The sequence below is a fragment of the Notolabrus celidotus genome, chromosome 15 (assembly GCF_009762535.1).
Source record: "Notolabrus celidotus isolate fNotCel1 chromosome 15, fNotCel1.pri, whole genome shotgun sequence".
Lineage (NCBI taxonomy): Eukaryota > Metazoa > Chordata > Actinopteri > Labriformes > Labridae > Notolabrus > Notolabrus celidotus.
This window is the reverse complement of record NC_048286.1, coordinates 20,882,637-20,898,808: the sequence shown is the minus strand read 5'-3', so window position 1 is coordinate 20,898,808 and position 16,172 is coordinate 20,882,637. Positions and strand designations below refer to the sequence as shown.

The 16,172-nt window shown below is 41.5% G+C and overlaps 1 protein-coding gene across 2 annotated transcripts in view; it reads left to right on the top strand.

Moving 5' to 3' along the window:
* The first annotated feature begins 64 nt into the window (after positions 1–64).
* Positions 65–16,172, top strand: part of LOC117826869 (receptor-type tyrosine-protein phosphatase S-like) — a 95,996-nt gene continuing 79,888 nt past the window's right edge. The window contains exon 1 of one of the 2 annotated variants that reach the window (XM_034703269.1): positions 65–351. The gene's annotated coding sequence lies outside the window, so the exon portion shown is untranslated. The remainder of the gene's footprint in view (positions 352–16,172) is intronic. The other variant, XM_034703268.1, reaches the window with a different exon arrangement.

The window sequence follows — 16,172 nt, the reverse complement described above, 5'->3', positions numbered from 1 at the left end:
AAGAGAGAGAGAGATAGAGAGGGAGGGGGAGAAGAGGAGGGAAGGAGGAGGGCATTAAGGAAGGAGAAGAAGGCAGGGAGTATCAATGACATCAACCAGCAGTATCTGAGGCCGCCCCGACCTGCTAGCAATGCTCTCCCGACAAACGGGCTGAGGAGCAGCCGTGACCCAAGCAGCACGGAGGTGAGGGGCAGAAACGCCGGTGATGTGTGCATGCATCCCCCGCCAAGGCAGACCTTTCTCTGGATTACATTCATCCCCGTTGTTTCCCGAGGAGAGGACGCTTCCAGCTGCAAATCCACCCACATGAATCTAGCAGACAGTAAGGAAGACGGAGCACTTCCTAGCAAGGTAACTAGCATCCTTCATCCTCACTCACTTCGTGCGTGCACCCCACCCTGACGCCTTATTTTCACTTGTCAATTGCCTTTTTTAGAGAACTGATGACATTTCAACCACTGACAGGGTGAAATTTCATCGTTTGGAGACTCTCTGTGTCTCAGAGGCGTCTTTTCATTTCGTGTAAGCATCACTTGAGACTTTGTTTCAAACGTTTGGGTGGAAATCAGTCCGCGAGGGGTTGTGCTGTGTAGACCATGCAGGTTGGCAAAAGCGCTGTGAGTGCGCCTGCCCCCCCCAAGCACCCCCCTCCTTATTGTTGGCTGGGCAGCATGAGGGACCGGGGCAGACTGGCAGAGCAGAGGAGCCTTTGTTCCTCATCCACTCTCGTTTAAAGTGGCTCTTCTCTGATGGCCATTTAAGACACTATGTAGGTTTAACGAGTAATATGCTGAACAGTTTTTTTTTGAAGTCTCAGGAAAAAAGAAAAGAGAAAATAACAATACATTGCCCTCAACAGAAGATAAATAAGCAGCTACATCCTATACATTTGCCAAGAATGTCTGAATACAAGAGAAATCAGAGGAAGTGTTATTGTAGTGAAATTCAAGGGATGCAGCCAAGTAAAAATCTCATTATGCAAATGTCAAACACTTCAGAGGGGCTATCACAGTCATATTATAAATCCATATGTGCTCCTCAATTGATATAATGAATTTCTTAGAAAAGGCACCAGTTGGCAAGGCGGATGGACTGATTTAGCAACTCTGTTTTCTAGACAATAGAGTGGCTGCTGCATCTGCTCCGTTCAAGCTTTACTTAAAACCATCCCATCTGCACATATAGGCAGTGTTTTGTAGTCCATAGACCTCTCATATGTCTATAATTATACGCAGCTAGATTTGCTCTTAACGCAGCCACTCACGCGTGCACAGGCTCAGTGTAATTTAATGATACATCAATTCATCCTGACACATTTTCCGAGGGCTATTGCCTACCCGGGATTTAAATCTCTCCAAATGCCTGTTTAAGTTTTCTGAATTTCCGCTGCGTGGCTTTCATAAAACTGGAAAAATCAAACTGTCGTGGTGAATCTGAGGGAGGTCTTCCTCCTCACACAGATGGGGAATTTTCCCTAGGGCACCCCGCGTTTGCTGGTTATTGTTCCACACCATTTCCACATCCCTAATTATTTTTAATCAGTCATTTTTACACATGAGTTCCTCTCTTTAGTAGATTTTCTGGCCTGAGGTTTCAGCTCCACCTCCAGCCTGGCTGTCTTATACAAGCCACATGCTTTTACATGAAAGAATATAGATATTTGTAGTACTTTGCAGGGAAAAGTCATTTTGTAGAAGGAGAACAACTCAACTGTAAAAATTATCTGTGTCTGAGATCAAATATGCTTCTCCATGAGCTGGGAGATGCTCGGCCCCACAGGTATTCATCTTGGCCCTGTTAGGAGCAGACGCTTATGAAAGCAGTGATGGCATGTGCTCCTTTAAATAGCATCTCACAGGGTTCAACCATAGGCCTCAATGGTTTTCTGCTCCTTTTTAACAGATACCACTGAAAGATCCATCCAGCCTTGAATATGCCGGATGACGTGCGCTCCCAGTGGAGCAGCTTTGGTTTCACGTCAAAGGCCTCATTGAAGTCTTATTCCCAGAACCTGCAGCAGCTTTACCCCATAACTGCTCCGCTCCCTGGTGTTACATGTTGTGCCCATTCGTGGGTTTTGTCAGAATCTTTGTGCGCACTTTTCCGTTTGCTTTGTCGCAGCAGAAAGGTGGAAGGAAGGAGAGCACCCAATAAGGCGTGTATAGCTTTGATGCTGGGAGTGTAGCCACCTGTATTACAAGCAGACAGAAACTTTGTTGTTCTCTCGGCATTGATATTAATTGACCTTTTCAAAGCCCTCCAAACAGTGAGCTTTTGTCTGCTCTGCTCCTTTTCTTGTTTATTCAGGCACTGCTGAGAGCAAAGCGTACAGCATTCAGAATGAAGCCATTAGGGTTGGGCAATGTGAAGAGGAATTATTATAACAGCATTAAGAATAATACAGAGGATCCAGGGTGTGCAATGAAATGATAAATGTCTGCAGCATTTACTGTACTCATTTCACCTTTGTTTAATCGGGGGATGTCCTCAAATACATTGCCCCATTCAAGCAATAAATCTGCATTATTTTTCAAAGGCTTTCTGTGGAATCATATCATAATAAGTAATTAGAACATTTTATTGTTTTTAGATACTCTGGGAGCCAATTTTATTTTATTGTGAAAGCATCAAAAAGGAGCTCTTGTTCAACTCACATACGAGGAGCTTTTATTGACACAATTTGGGGCAGAGTCAGTGCACTTGACATCACTGGTAATGTCCACATGTGACCAAAAGAGGATTGTGTTCATTCAGATTTGCTTTATAACAAAAGTCTAAAATGCTGCAGTGATATTCAAGCAACTAAATGAGATTGGTCAGTCCAGCACACACAATACACTTAGGCAGTAAAATCACACAAAGCAGACACAGTTCAATAGCTGTGTGTTACTGTGTTGTTTCATATTGGGCCACAATAAAACGTCAATTAGAATTTAATACTCCAAACTCAAAATTTTGATTGTGTGAATCACCAGTAATCTGTTTGTTTCCCTCATAAAAATTCAAATTTCAGTTCATGATTTATTCTGCCATATTTATGATTATCATAATGCAGTCTTTTTATTTTAAGACGGTGGGGCGTTTTGAAAATAATAAAAATAACTATGTGCACAATAATTGAAGATTAATGCTGCATTATCAACCAAGCTGTGGTAGAACTATGTAATTATACTGACATTTCAATAAAACACCCGACCTGATAGTTCTATTGTGTAAAGACACCCAGTCTGATGTCGAGGGTCTCTCTACAGCGATCCACCCAGTGCCATAATTATCCTTTTCTCAGTGAGGTGATAATTTGCATTTACATTTAAGCGTGTGTGTCAATCATGTGTCTGTGTGTCCGTGTTTGCACATGAGTGGAGGCTAAGAGATGGGTTGTGACTTGACTGATGCCCTTCACCAGATGAATCAGAGATTCTGATGTGTCAGCACGGATGAATAATGCACACTCCTCCACTACCTCTCTGTTCTTCTTCTTCCTCCCTTCTCCACCTCTTGTCTTCAGTTGTTCTCTTCTCTTTTCATCACAACTGCCACATCTGAAGGCATCTTCACCCCCCCCCCTCTCTTCTTCTCCTCCCGTATGCAAAAAGAGGGCAGCGTTTCTGCGTTACTGCTGCTTGCTGCTGCCGCCTCGCTGTCCTCTGGTCAACCCTCCTCCCTGATTCAACAGACGACTAATTCTTCTCCGCCCGCGTGAGATTTCACTGTTGTCTTTTTGCAGCCGAAGTTTTTCTTCGCAGAACTTTCTGTGACAAGAAACATGTTTCCCTTTTTATTCTGCTGGCATTTGCACTGAAAAAGGCTAAACGTGTTGATGTACACAGCTCATCATCTAATCATGGAAGGTGGGAGTGCAGCCATTGACTCGGTTTGACAGTTACATCCCTGACTGACAGCAGTCATTAAGAGGGTAGGGCTGACTGACAAGATGGCTGACAAAGCAGGAGACAAACTGCCTCATCAGAACTGGGAGGAAGAGTGGGCACCACACGCTTTGAAGTTAACAGTTAGCCGTAGATAAATGTTCAAACGGCAGAATTTTCTAACCACTTTGCTTCAAGCGCTTGACAAGTCCTCAGGAGTATTTTCAACTGTGGATTGAAAAAGGAAATTGGTGCATGCAAAGAGGAGTGGGTGAATTCATTTTTGTTGGATGTGAGCCGAAATTATCTTGATCCTGCAAACACAAAATCACAAGATACATAGGTTTAGAATGAAGCCGTATGATTAATTGTTGATCTGATTTTGCTTTAATGTTGTCTCATGCATAAATATAATGTCTAAAAACAGCCCTATAGGACACAGTTTCTTTCAAAAAGGGACCCCAAACCAAAGTAGACACATAGATTCCAAAAAATATTAATGGAACAAACCATCCAGACATTTCTCCCATGCTTCAGGGAGGAACATAGCAAACTTTTAAGCAGTGAAATTCAACAACTCCAATTTGTAGTCATCAGTGACCCAAAACATTGTTTCATTTACCAGCGGTGTTCTTGACTCATCATGATAATAACAGCACAAAGAAAAAAGGTTCACTCTTGACTTCTCCTAATTCGTATCATTCACACAACCTGCTGCCCTCCTCAATTGTTTTCAAATCTAAAAATTGCAGAGGCCTGAGAGAAGGGAGGCATTCCTTCTTCAATCATGCAGCTAAAGACACCTGACTGCTTGTTGAGTTTGCTGAAACATAAGGTTAAATACCATAACTGTGTTTGATTCAAATAAGTGCTTATGCAACAGCAGAATTTTATCTCTATATTTAAAACCATTTTTTAAATTAAGTCTTTGATCAAACCAAGGCCATTATCTCATTATTTTTTACATTGTAGGACAAAAGACACTCATGGATAAGTTAGCTTAATCCTCATAGCCTTGTGTGGTATTCTTTATAAAGTGTAGCTCTATTGCTATCAGTGAGTTGAGTTGACTGCTTTCATCCAGGCTGCAATGTCTCAACAACTCTGGGTGCTGTTGATTTTTGTCCTGGACCCCATAGGATGTACCCTAATGACTTTGGTGATCTTCATCTTCTGATTCTTCTTCTAGTCTTTCCTGAAATTGATCTGTGAATTTGTGTGAAATGTCTTAAACGCTGTATGATGCTTACATGATATTTGGTGCAGACGTTTCAGTTCCTTAAGGAGGAGCTGTAACTCTTGATGAAGCCTGTCATGTCCAATTTTTAATATTGCCTCTAAAATAGCATTAGCAGAATAATAAGTAGCCTCAACTGTTCTTAGTTGTTAGTGCTAATTTGGAGATGTTAACATGCGAACATAGTAAACTAAGACATTGAACAATCTACATGTTTCAATTGCCTCCCATTAGCTTAATAGCCATGTCACTAGGCAACCCAGTCTCAGACATAAAAACTCACAGAGCAACTAGTATTGCAGTCTTTCTGAGTTCTTCGACATGTCAAGCTAGCAACTATTTTAATGTTGTAGTAGTCTTCCTACCTTTTTAACAGGGATACACCAATTCTACTTTTTAGGTCCTGATACCGATATCGATACCTGGGCTTTGGTATCTGCTGATACCGATACTAGCTGATCCGATTCTGGTATTGATTTAATAATCTCTATTCCTTAATGTGAGGAAAGAATCAGGTTTTGGCAACTTCAGGCTTTTCTGACTTTGTAAACCAAAATAAAATGAACATTTTTAAACTGACAGTATAATTATTCAAGAGATTATAAATGTGTACCAGCAGTTTGGTGAGTTAATCTTCATAACCAACAGATATTACGATTCAACTGTAAACCTCAGCAGTAGATAAGAAACATTACCGCTGCACATGTTACAAGTATCCGGCGGAGTTGTTAGCAAAAGAAGCGTGTACCTAAATTGCAGAGCCTCTGTAGTTATCCTCCATCATGCTCCAACGGGCAAAAATGCACAGACCGTCTGATGCTGATGACGTAGGGACATCATCAGCGACATGGCTGTTGGAAACACAGAAAAGCATAGAACTGAGATGAATAGATCTGCTATATATCGGCACCATATATCGGCCTATTGTCACCGATATCCGATCTAGCTTTTTGAGTCCGATCTAGCCGATATCCGATACCAGGATCGGATCGGTGCATCCCAACTTTTTAATATATATCAGTTCTGTTAACTTTTCTAAGTTTACTCACCTAGCTGCTGACATAACCGCTGACTGTTAGCCTTGTTTAAATGTCTTTGTTTGAGAACTTCTTCTTTAATAATATACAGTTTTTATTGAAAAACAGCTAACAAACAGACTTGGGCTTGTGTGAAATATCCAAACCAAGTGCTCTCTGTTGTATTCAGCTCTCCAAATCAAAGAACAGAAAGGTTTTGGCGTGCCCCCGTATGCCAGTAAATGAAAGAATATCTTTATTGCATCAGCAAAATGGCTCTGCTCTACAAAAAGACCTTGCAGGGTGGAAAGGGAGCAAAGTCCAGGAAACTTGTGGCTCACTTCCATCCTCATAACTCACAGACAGAAAACTTGAAAGCCATAAGATTAAACTCTCTCTGGGGTCAACACTCTGCAGTCTGTTCTAAGTTGTGTGTGCGTGCAGGTGGAGGTAGTGAGGGCTGGTTGACATGGCACTTGAAAACAGCCACACATTTGTTTGTGGCATTTCATGATTACTCTGTCTCCACAGCGCTGAAGGATGTCAGGTTGGATGAAGTATTTGTTTGACGGGGGTGAGAGTAATGGCCAGTCATTGGTGGAAAGCATCCACGCGCAAGTCTGTTACCCTTGACAAGCATTTTATCTCTTCACTTACAGAGACACACTCTCTGTCTGATTCCAGCAATGAGACGGAGGACAAACGCAGCTTTTCTACCCCATTACTCTGGTTTTCAATTCTATTCACAACTTTATCACCCCTCAAGGAGAAATTCATTTGGCGTCACAAATCTCATCTCCATCAGGAAGTCATGCAATGGCTGGTTAGTGACAGAACTGCTAAGGCCCGTGTTGCACGTAAATAGGATTTGTTCTGAAGCAGGCACAGAAATGGAGTCTATTCAAGAGTGAATTTTTTAAGCTAATGGCCATGTAGGTTGTGAGTAATCAGCTTCTGTGGGGACATTTTTGTGCCGTACATACACTTTGCACTAAACACCACAAACCAAACAGCGAAGAGTGGGAAATGTATGCTAATGTTCTATAGATGATCTCAGTGTTGTTGCAGAATTATGTTGCAGTTTTGAGATAATGAGCTCTCAGTGGACAATATATCATGTGACCGAGACAGACAGGTGATACCATGGCAGCTCGTATTCACTGGAGAGTCGGATCATAGGGAAACACAACAGAGAGTCTCAGGTAAATTAATGGGCACTTCCCAAAGGGATCCAAGATACTTTACATAAGCAAAGAAAGAATATAAAACCCATGTGAACATGCAGCACATGTGCTTGTGTGGCGGCGCTGTGTAGCACCAGGAGTGTGTTTGAAATGTCTGTTATATGATTGCAAAGGATGATTATATATATTCATTCTATAAATCAATATCAGGATGAATCTATTTGAAGTCCATGCACATATCATACATTAAAGACATCCCTGTTGGAAAATTTATCTGAATGATCAATCAATACGAGGTTATTAAAACAGAGCTCTGTGTTTCTCAAGGCTGCTGTTATCAGTCTCAGGACAAGCTTATCAACACGCTCCCGAATCTGCTTAGCACAACCCGACTTTGTCTCCTGACTGATGTGTACGTTTTGTTAAAAAGCTGAAACGGGGAGGGAAAAATAGCTGGCATGTCTCATTAATGAAGCACAGTTGAAATATGATGATGGCCGGGATGATGACAATGACGTCCAGGGAGATGAAGGTGTTCTCTGTTGTCAGGGAGCCTCAGTCCTGCTGCAGGAGAAGCTCACTAATTGGCTGCGGTGTGTCTTGCCTGGCAGTTATTTTACTTGTGTGTGTGTGTGTGTGTATGTGAGAGAGAGGAAGAGAGTTGCTCAATGGACTTTCAACTTTTAATCAATCATTTGATTGAAGAATGATGGTCAAGCTTTGGGGGAAGACAGCCATGAAGATGTTACTAAATAGATTTGATATAGATTTGACAGACAGGCAGACAGGCAGACAGGCAGACAGACAAGACAGACAGGCAGGCAGGCAGGCAGGCAGGCAGGCAGGCAGGCAGGCAGGCAGGCAGGCAGACAGGCAGGCAGGCAGGCAGGCAGGCAGGCAGGCAGGCAGGCAGGCAGGCAGGCAGGCAGGCAGACAGACAGACAGACAGACAGACAGACAGGCAGGCAGGCAGGCAGGCAGGCAGGCAGGCAGGCAGGCAGGCAGGCAGGCAGGCAGACAGACAGACAGACAGACAGACAGACAGATTGATTCATTGATTGATTGATATTCCTCACCTGTCTTACCCCTTTATATCCACTTGATTGCCAAAAGCAGCTTTTTCATTATTTAGTAGTTAATTACGAGGCTAAATTATGCATGAAAATACTAATTACAAGCTAAATCATATATTAACTTCTAAAATAACAAAACTTATCCGACAATAATTTATTAAAAATACTTTTATTCAGAGTGTTTTGGATTTATGCAAAGAGGCAAACAGTGCAGCTTACATTTTTATTAGGGATTGGACCTGTAATTGGATAATTCATACTTCTCCTCTCGTATGTCAGAGCTGTTTAACAATTAGGGATGTACATGCAAGTGCATAACTATGTGGACATCAGTATGTATATACAGTTCTCTCTCCTGCGAGGATAGGAGTCTGTGCCAGCCTCAGATATGCTAATTGGACAGTGAGTTGACAAGGACTCAACCATCAGCCTGCGTAATGAGCCGCTGCACAGAAGACGTGCCGCCTCTGAAGAGCGAGCAACAGAGAGAGGGGAGGTCGCCGAGAGTGAAATTACAAAATGTGTTTGGGTGTTTGCAGGCTCCGTTGTGTCGTTTCAGTTGAGTGAATGTTGTGTAGGGCCCTGCAAATGGACATGGCACGGGTCTTGTTCGCCCGCAGTTATCAGGGGAAAACTTTTACCTGTATCTGCAAAATGTCGATTTCGTTTGCATGAAAGAGAAAAGACAGCCACGTTTCAGCTGGATGACATTGCATTTTTGGCATTACCCTGAGGGCTTTGAAAGAGGTTTATGAGCCTAAGGGGTTGAAAAATTGACTCAGCTCACGGAGAAGCAAGTAATCCCTCAACTTATTTGAAAGCATGAAAATTGTCAAAATTGAAGCTGTGAGGTTTGCGGCCATCAGTGTGTGACGCATGGCTTCCTTTTAAAAGCAGATTTGGGACATGTTAAAGCATAAGGTTTGCAGGCATAATCACACTGGCTCTTTCATAACTTGACTTTCTCACCTGTGTCAGAAAATGTAAGAACCAACACAACATTTAGCTGAATCAGGTCAGTTATGGGACTGTGTCCGCAGATGCAATATATTAAAAGATATGGAAATATTTATAACTCTATTCTGCCTCTCTTATCTTTTTTTTATATTTTTTTTTATATTTGAGGCTAAAATGAAAAGTTACATTATTTTATAGGTGATAAGTGTTTGGTGGGTGAGAGAAGCAACTATAGGAAATAGGTGGCGCTACAGTGGAGTCAGCTTAAAGGGCCATCAGATGTTGAAACCTAATGCACTGTAGTTACATGTATTTGAAATGCATATTGTAGTACATTATATTTAGTAAAAACAGGGCAATATATGGAAGATACATCATGTTGGGACTTCTCCATCACACATTCTCAGTTAAGATAGATGTTAGATTTACTGAGTCTTCCTGCCAGCAGGGCTAACTGTAATTTCTTCTTAACCTACTGCCTCCCTCTCTTCTGATCCCCTGCAATAATCTGCCCTATATGTACTTTTATACCATTTGGTAATACATTTCCCGCTCAGCGGGAGCCGCTCCATCTGTTGCTGGGCTCATCCAAGGCCGATGCCTCCATTACTGGATGCCTCTCTGGCTATGTTGGTTTTGTCTGACCTTGGAGCCCCGTAAAGATGCGTGGGTGTACATTTGCTGCACTATTGTCGGTTCTGCAGCAGCTTTGATGCGTCCTAGACATGCAGAGATTGAGGTTAAAGGGAAACTTAGTTTGGTTGTTTTTGCACATAAATGTTCAGAGAGAGAGGGAGGTAGGTTTCAGTCACGCATTCTCTCTCCTGTCTTTGTTCCTCAATCACGAATCTGTTTGTGGTCCAGGGCACGATGTCAATTAGTGATGAGAAAAATATGCAGCACATCTGGAACTTTTTTGAATGTGGAACAATGATCCATCAGCTGAAATGGTCAGAAATGCTTGTGTGTCCAGAGTAAGGTTGATAACTTCCTCACCTCTTGCTCAGATCAGTCGGTTGAGCCTGACATTGAAGACTTGGCACTTGAAATGAGTAGGAAATAAAAGTGTTGATATCTTTCACTTTAAGATAAGCAGAAGTTTGTCAATTTTGAAGTACTCTGTGCACGAGTCGTCCACAGCGTTAGCTGCAGGTGATCGGTTAATTAAATTGTGGCCTGGAGCAAAACTCGTGCTCCCTGCCAGAGAGAGCCACAGAGAGGATGTGGGTGGATAGATACTGTGTTTCAATTCTGTATTCTTATGATCCAAAGAAAACTATTTTTATGATTCATGTCTCATTATTTCATGATAATAAGAAGATCATGCTGTTTTTTCTGAAGATCACATAATGAAGTATAAAAGGAAACTTTCCTGTGGTGCCACAGACGTATGAGAGAAAATTTAAAGCTCAAAGAATTGAACTCTCCCTAGATCAATACCTATAGAAGATTTCATCATCGAGGAAGGTACGAAATATGCTAATATATGTACAATTTTTTAAAAACCTTCAAATGTTATAAATTATCATTTTAAATAAGGACCATATAGTCTACCTGACTAAAAATGTACACGCAGACTGAAAGAAATAGAGAAATTAATAAGATATCAGAACACCATTATTTTATTCCCCTCTACTTATGAAAGGCATTTGTCTTCAAAGGATTAAAAAAAAAAACATTGTACAGTAAAAAGACTGAAGAACAATGCAAATACACAGAAAACAGCTCTTTTGTGATGAGCAGGTAAGAGGGAGGTGCTCCCCAAGGAGGCGTAGGAAGAAGAGGGATTGGATTAGTCGTAGGAAGGACTAGTGCCAGGTGGGAGTCATATTCAGGATACCTCCAGATGAACCCTGGGCTCCTGGCAACAATTGTGTCTGCGTTAAATACCAGTTTGCTTGTTTGAAACGTATTTTATACATCTTCTTTAGATCCCTTTCTTAATTTAGAATGATTACACATTTTAAGTTTCTGTGATGGTTTGTTGGATATTTTAGGGTCAGATACAAGACAGATAAAGCTGGACACAAACACTAAAGAGTGGTACCAGAAAGTATTACATGAAAGAAAGCACACTGTATTTTTTATCTACTTTGCTTTTTTTCAATTGTTAATGATTTAGGGTGTAATTAGTGATTCCATTAATAATGACGTTTAACAGTTCATTGAATTAAATAATTGAAAATAATAAATAAAATCGTTATTAAACACAGGATAGCTCAATATTGTTTTTGTTTTTTTCCTGTTTTGTCACCAAGAATAATTCAATTTGATGCAACATGAACTGGAAAAAACAAGCTGCTCAATATTTCTCATTAAAGAGGTGAAAAGGGCAGGATAAACACCTGAAAGAGAAATGGTTGTTACTTTTTCCTTCTGATCTGACTAATCCAAAAACTTGTTTTTCTCATGAAAACCCCAAATAAATAATTACATGCATGGGCTTCCCTTCTGTTTCTGCAGGTCTGGTGTGGGATTTCTGTTCTATGAGTCATATTTGCTCCAAGCAGTGTGATTTGAAACTCAGGCGGCTACCTTGCTTGTTCCCTCAGGCCTCCGGGAGAGTTGTTGCCATTTGTCAATACTTCCCATGAACTCTTTTTGGAACAGAACTGTGACACACACATTCACTAATTTCAGAATCCTGCAGCATTAAGCAACACTGATAGAGATTTTAGTTGCGGCACCCAAGTCTCCGGATTCATTGATATTCAGGGCAGAGAATCGCTGTGTTTGAGTGACAGGTGTGTTTTCTTGTTAGAGAGGATCCTCAGATAGTTTATTTCCACTGCTAAAAATGTAACCAGGGCGGTGCAGCTCATGCCTGCAGTAAGCCGTGCTTCATCCTGTGCTTCTGATCCTCAACGTCTGTGAATGTGTGTGTGTGTTAATGCAAGTGTGTGTGTCCGCATACTTGTGTGTCTCTGGGCTGTGTGTTTAAGAGAGAAAAGGGAAGTGTGAGAGAGTGCCAATCTCCCCCATGATGCTTTGCCATCTGCCATGTTTATGTGTGTGTTTGTGTGTTTTTACTCAAGTGTGTGTTTGTGCATTTGTGTGTATAATTTTGGAGTGCCATGCGCCCATAGAGGCTGAGGTCAGAGGAGACGTGAGGTAATATCAGTCCCAGCCTGTCCTTATACATGGTTCTAACTCTAAACTTTTTTCCTCGGCAAGCTGGTGCACAAAGCCATGCATAATTCAACACAAGGCTATTTTTATTCTGAAAATATAAGAGAGCGCTATAAGTTCAGAATCAGTGGTAAAAGTTTAAAAGAGGACACATGACAAAGGAAGCACTCTCACTTCGGGTCCCTCTAAAGCTTTGTGATGCCAAACAAAGCCTTTGTTTTTGTTTTTTGCCCATTGTGTTCCCTAAAGAATAAAAAAGTCTCTTCAGATTCTTTGTTTCCGAGCCAGTATCACAAAATGCATCCACACATTTGCTCACAGCGTTCAGTCCAAATTAAAGCTAAAACAATTAAAGCACTCCGTTTCCACTCAGGTGTAGTGACTATCACACAGCTAGTACGTTGCCGCAGGAAACAGATCTGATCCTTCTATGAGCGCTCCTAGCTTGTTGTCATGGAGACAGGCCTTGGGAGACCATCTCAACCCACTTGTGGTGAAAGGCATCATGGGTAAGGGGGTGGGGGTGGGTGGGTGCAGTGGGTGCGAGGTGAGAAAAACAAACGTGTGATCTTGCAAAGGTCCCCAGCGGTGCAGGGGCAGGTTGGATGCCACCAAAACAATGTTATTTCATCAGCCTGATGGAGCACAATAACCGGTGTGCATTTCACCACCTGAGCTGTGGTGTCATTATCTACCTTCCCGCAATAAATACCGCATGTATCCCCATCAATCTATCTGTCTGGCTGACCATCTGTGTTGTCACGCCGAAAATGTAATAAGACCAACCCCTGCTGTCTTTCTCTCTGGATGCAGCACCAGATGATCAGGCAGAGCAGGTTGTCGTAGCTGTGAGGGGGCTGTAGAGACTGGAGATAGGACTGACTCATGAGAATATTCATGCTCATAATGCTTTAATTCGGCATCTATGGCAAGCAACAGTGCACAGACGTGTTCTATCTAAAGCAAGAGCATGTTTGGAAAGCGTTAAAAAAAATCATTAGAACATGCCCAGACATGCCCAAACCAGCCCATGGTTGGTGGACTGCTGCGTCTGTGTATCTGTTTTGGCTCGCTCCCTCAACATTTGCAGCTGTAGGAAGCTCTAAACCCTCTTTTGTTTGAACTGTGTCAATGGACCAACAACAGCTGTAGCAGCCAGTGCGGGGCAGCTGGGGAAAGAGGAAGAGGATTTGGATACAAGCAGGGGTTAGAGTGTGCATAGAAAGAGTAAGGAGATGAATGGTAGGATGCTAGAAGGAGATGACATCAAAGGAGGAAAGGAGGGGAGGAGAGGAAGGGGGATGAAAGGAGACAGGAGAGGAGAGGGGAGTAGGAGGATGTGAGGGATTCATGAACTAGAAAAAATGACTTCATACTGAGGCTGAGAAATGACCAAGTGGCAACCTCCGGTTCTGAAAAAGTAAACTAATACAGAAATGCTAAAAAAAAAGAAGTTTACTGAGTGTCCATTTGAGGCTGGCTCCAGCTGCCAAGGAATTCCCATTAGGTCTCATGGAAAGTTATCCAATTTCACAGCAGATATAAATATATTTACAGCCTGGACAAAAAACTGTTTTGGTGTAACATTTCTGTTCACTGTACATAGATTTTTTTAAATGCATCTGTTAAGATAAGTTAGACATAAAGTAGTATAATTAGGGGCACAGCAGAGTTGACAGACAGGTGTATGTAGTTATTTGTTTGCAGGCCTAACTCAGATCGCCTTCTTTGTCTAGGTAGTCATTATTTCCAATATAGTGACTGTCATAATTGGGCCAAGCGGCAAACTCCGGTCTCAAACGATGAAGCCAATGCGGAAGTGCTACAAACTGCAATACATCGAAAATCCGCTTGAGGCTGGCTGCAGAAACACCGGAAACCACATAGATATGAATGGGAAAAAGACGATCTTTGCAGCATTAATAAACATGTTTACAGCCTGGTTCAAAAACCGGCTTGGCCCTACAAAGCCAATCTCTCTAATGGCACACACTGTACGGGGGTGAATTTTTTTCTAATGTGACGGTTCAGAAGATATGAGTTTTGCCCAAGTAAGGATATGACTGACGTGACTCCCGGTCGGGAACACACAGCTATTGGCTAAGAGGCTCAAACTACGTCACACTCTGCCTAGTTGAGTTCCGCATTACCAATATGGCTGCTGCCGTCGATTTGCTTCAAAGCAGCTCTCAGGAACAGATGGGTGACGTCACGGATACTACGTCCATATTTTATACAGTCTATGAATTGGGCTCAAACGGCCTGAAGACCAATATCTCAGAGACTATGTTCATGTTTTACATTTTCTCTTGAAATGACCTTTACAATGGAAGACAACCAGAATGGATTGTGTATAGATTATTGTTCTCCAGTGAGATTGGCTCAGAAGGTTTTCCATTGTTGCAAAGTCCTTGCTCATAATGGACTCTTATGGATTCTGTAACCATTATAACAAAGAGTCAACATTCTATAGACCTGCTTTCATTTTTTGATAACTTTTGTTATTTTAGGAGATTTAATAATAGAATATTGATTAAATTGATTGCAATGTCAAAACAAGAATCACAGTCTGTGGCTTGCGTTACTTATCCTCCCAGTGTACAATGGGTCCTTGATGAACACGAAAAATCCGATCTATGTTAATCCAAAAATACAAAAATGTGGGGATATCTGTGTGATTACAAGGTGAAGTTGGGTAATGTCAGAAAGATATTCTAGCAAATTATTGATCTGAGAAGGTCGAATCGGTGAATATCTTTCTTACTTTACCCAACTTCACCTTGTAATCATACAGATATCCCCGCATTTTTGCATTTTGGATTAACATAGATTTGATTCTTCGTGTTTATCAGGGAATGTAAAAATCCATAATAGGAAAACAACACAAAATCCAATTTTATTGCTATATTTTAATGGCAAACGGCTTTTGTTTGTTTGTTTTCAAATCTGCTACATATTTTGAAAAAAGAAAAAATCCCATTCTTTTGTTTTTCGATTTGCGTTTCAGAATTGGAGATAGAATGAACGGAAGGTACACGGAACATAATGACATTTTCCTTTCTTATACTGCATTCTCTGTTAGCTATAGAGACTTGCTACAGCACAGAAAATTCCCTGTTTTCATTCATTTAAACATTTTTACTGTAAACATAATTGTTTTTTAATTTAAATACAGAGGATGTCAAAATGTCTTGCAACTTCATTGATGCATTTCTTTTGTTCTGTCTGTTTGGTCAAAAAAAGATCTAATAAAATCTCAAGTATTAAAAAGAAAAGGAGATTGGAGTGAGAGGGAATGAGAAAAGAGGGGATGATTGAAAAGAGATGGAGGAGGTGGAGGTTCTAGGAGTACCATGACTAATAGAGTAGCAAGATCAGGCTAAGATTAAGGATTAGGTTGAGGGTGACTGTCTATAGTCTAGGGCGAACAGAGCGGCCCTTGTCAGCAGGTGAAAGACAACATGGAGGGCTGAATAAACAGAGATTGATAAATAGGGTTAGACTGGGGTCACAGCATGATACAAAGGCCCTTTCAAATCCACCACACAGGGCGAAGGAAGCAGACGCTGCAACATCGGAGGAGTACCTAATGTTTCAGTGGCCGTGTGGCTCCACGCAGAGCAGTATTCCTAGTTAGATTAACCGCTGCAAATTGAGTTTCCGTAAGAGGAGAATTTACTTAACATGCTGCCAATGGTGCTTGAATG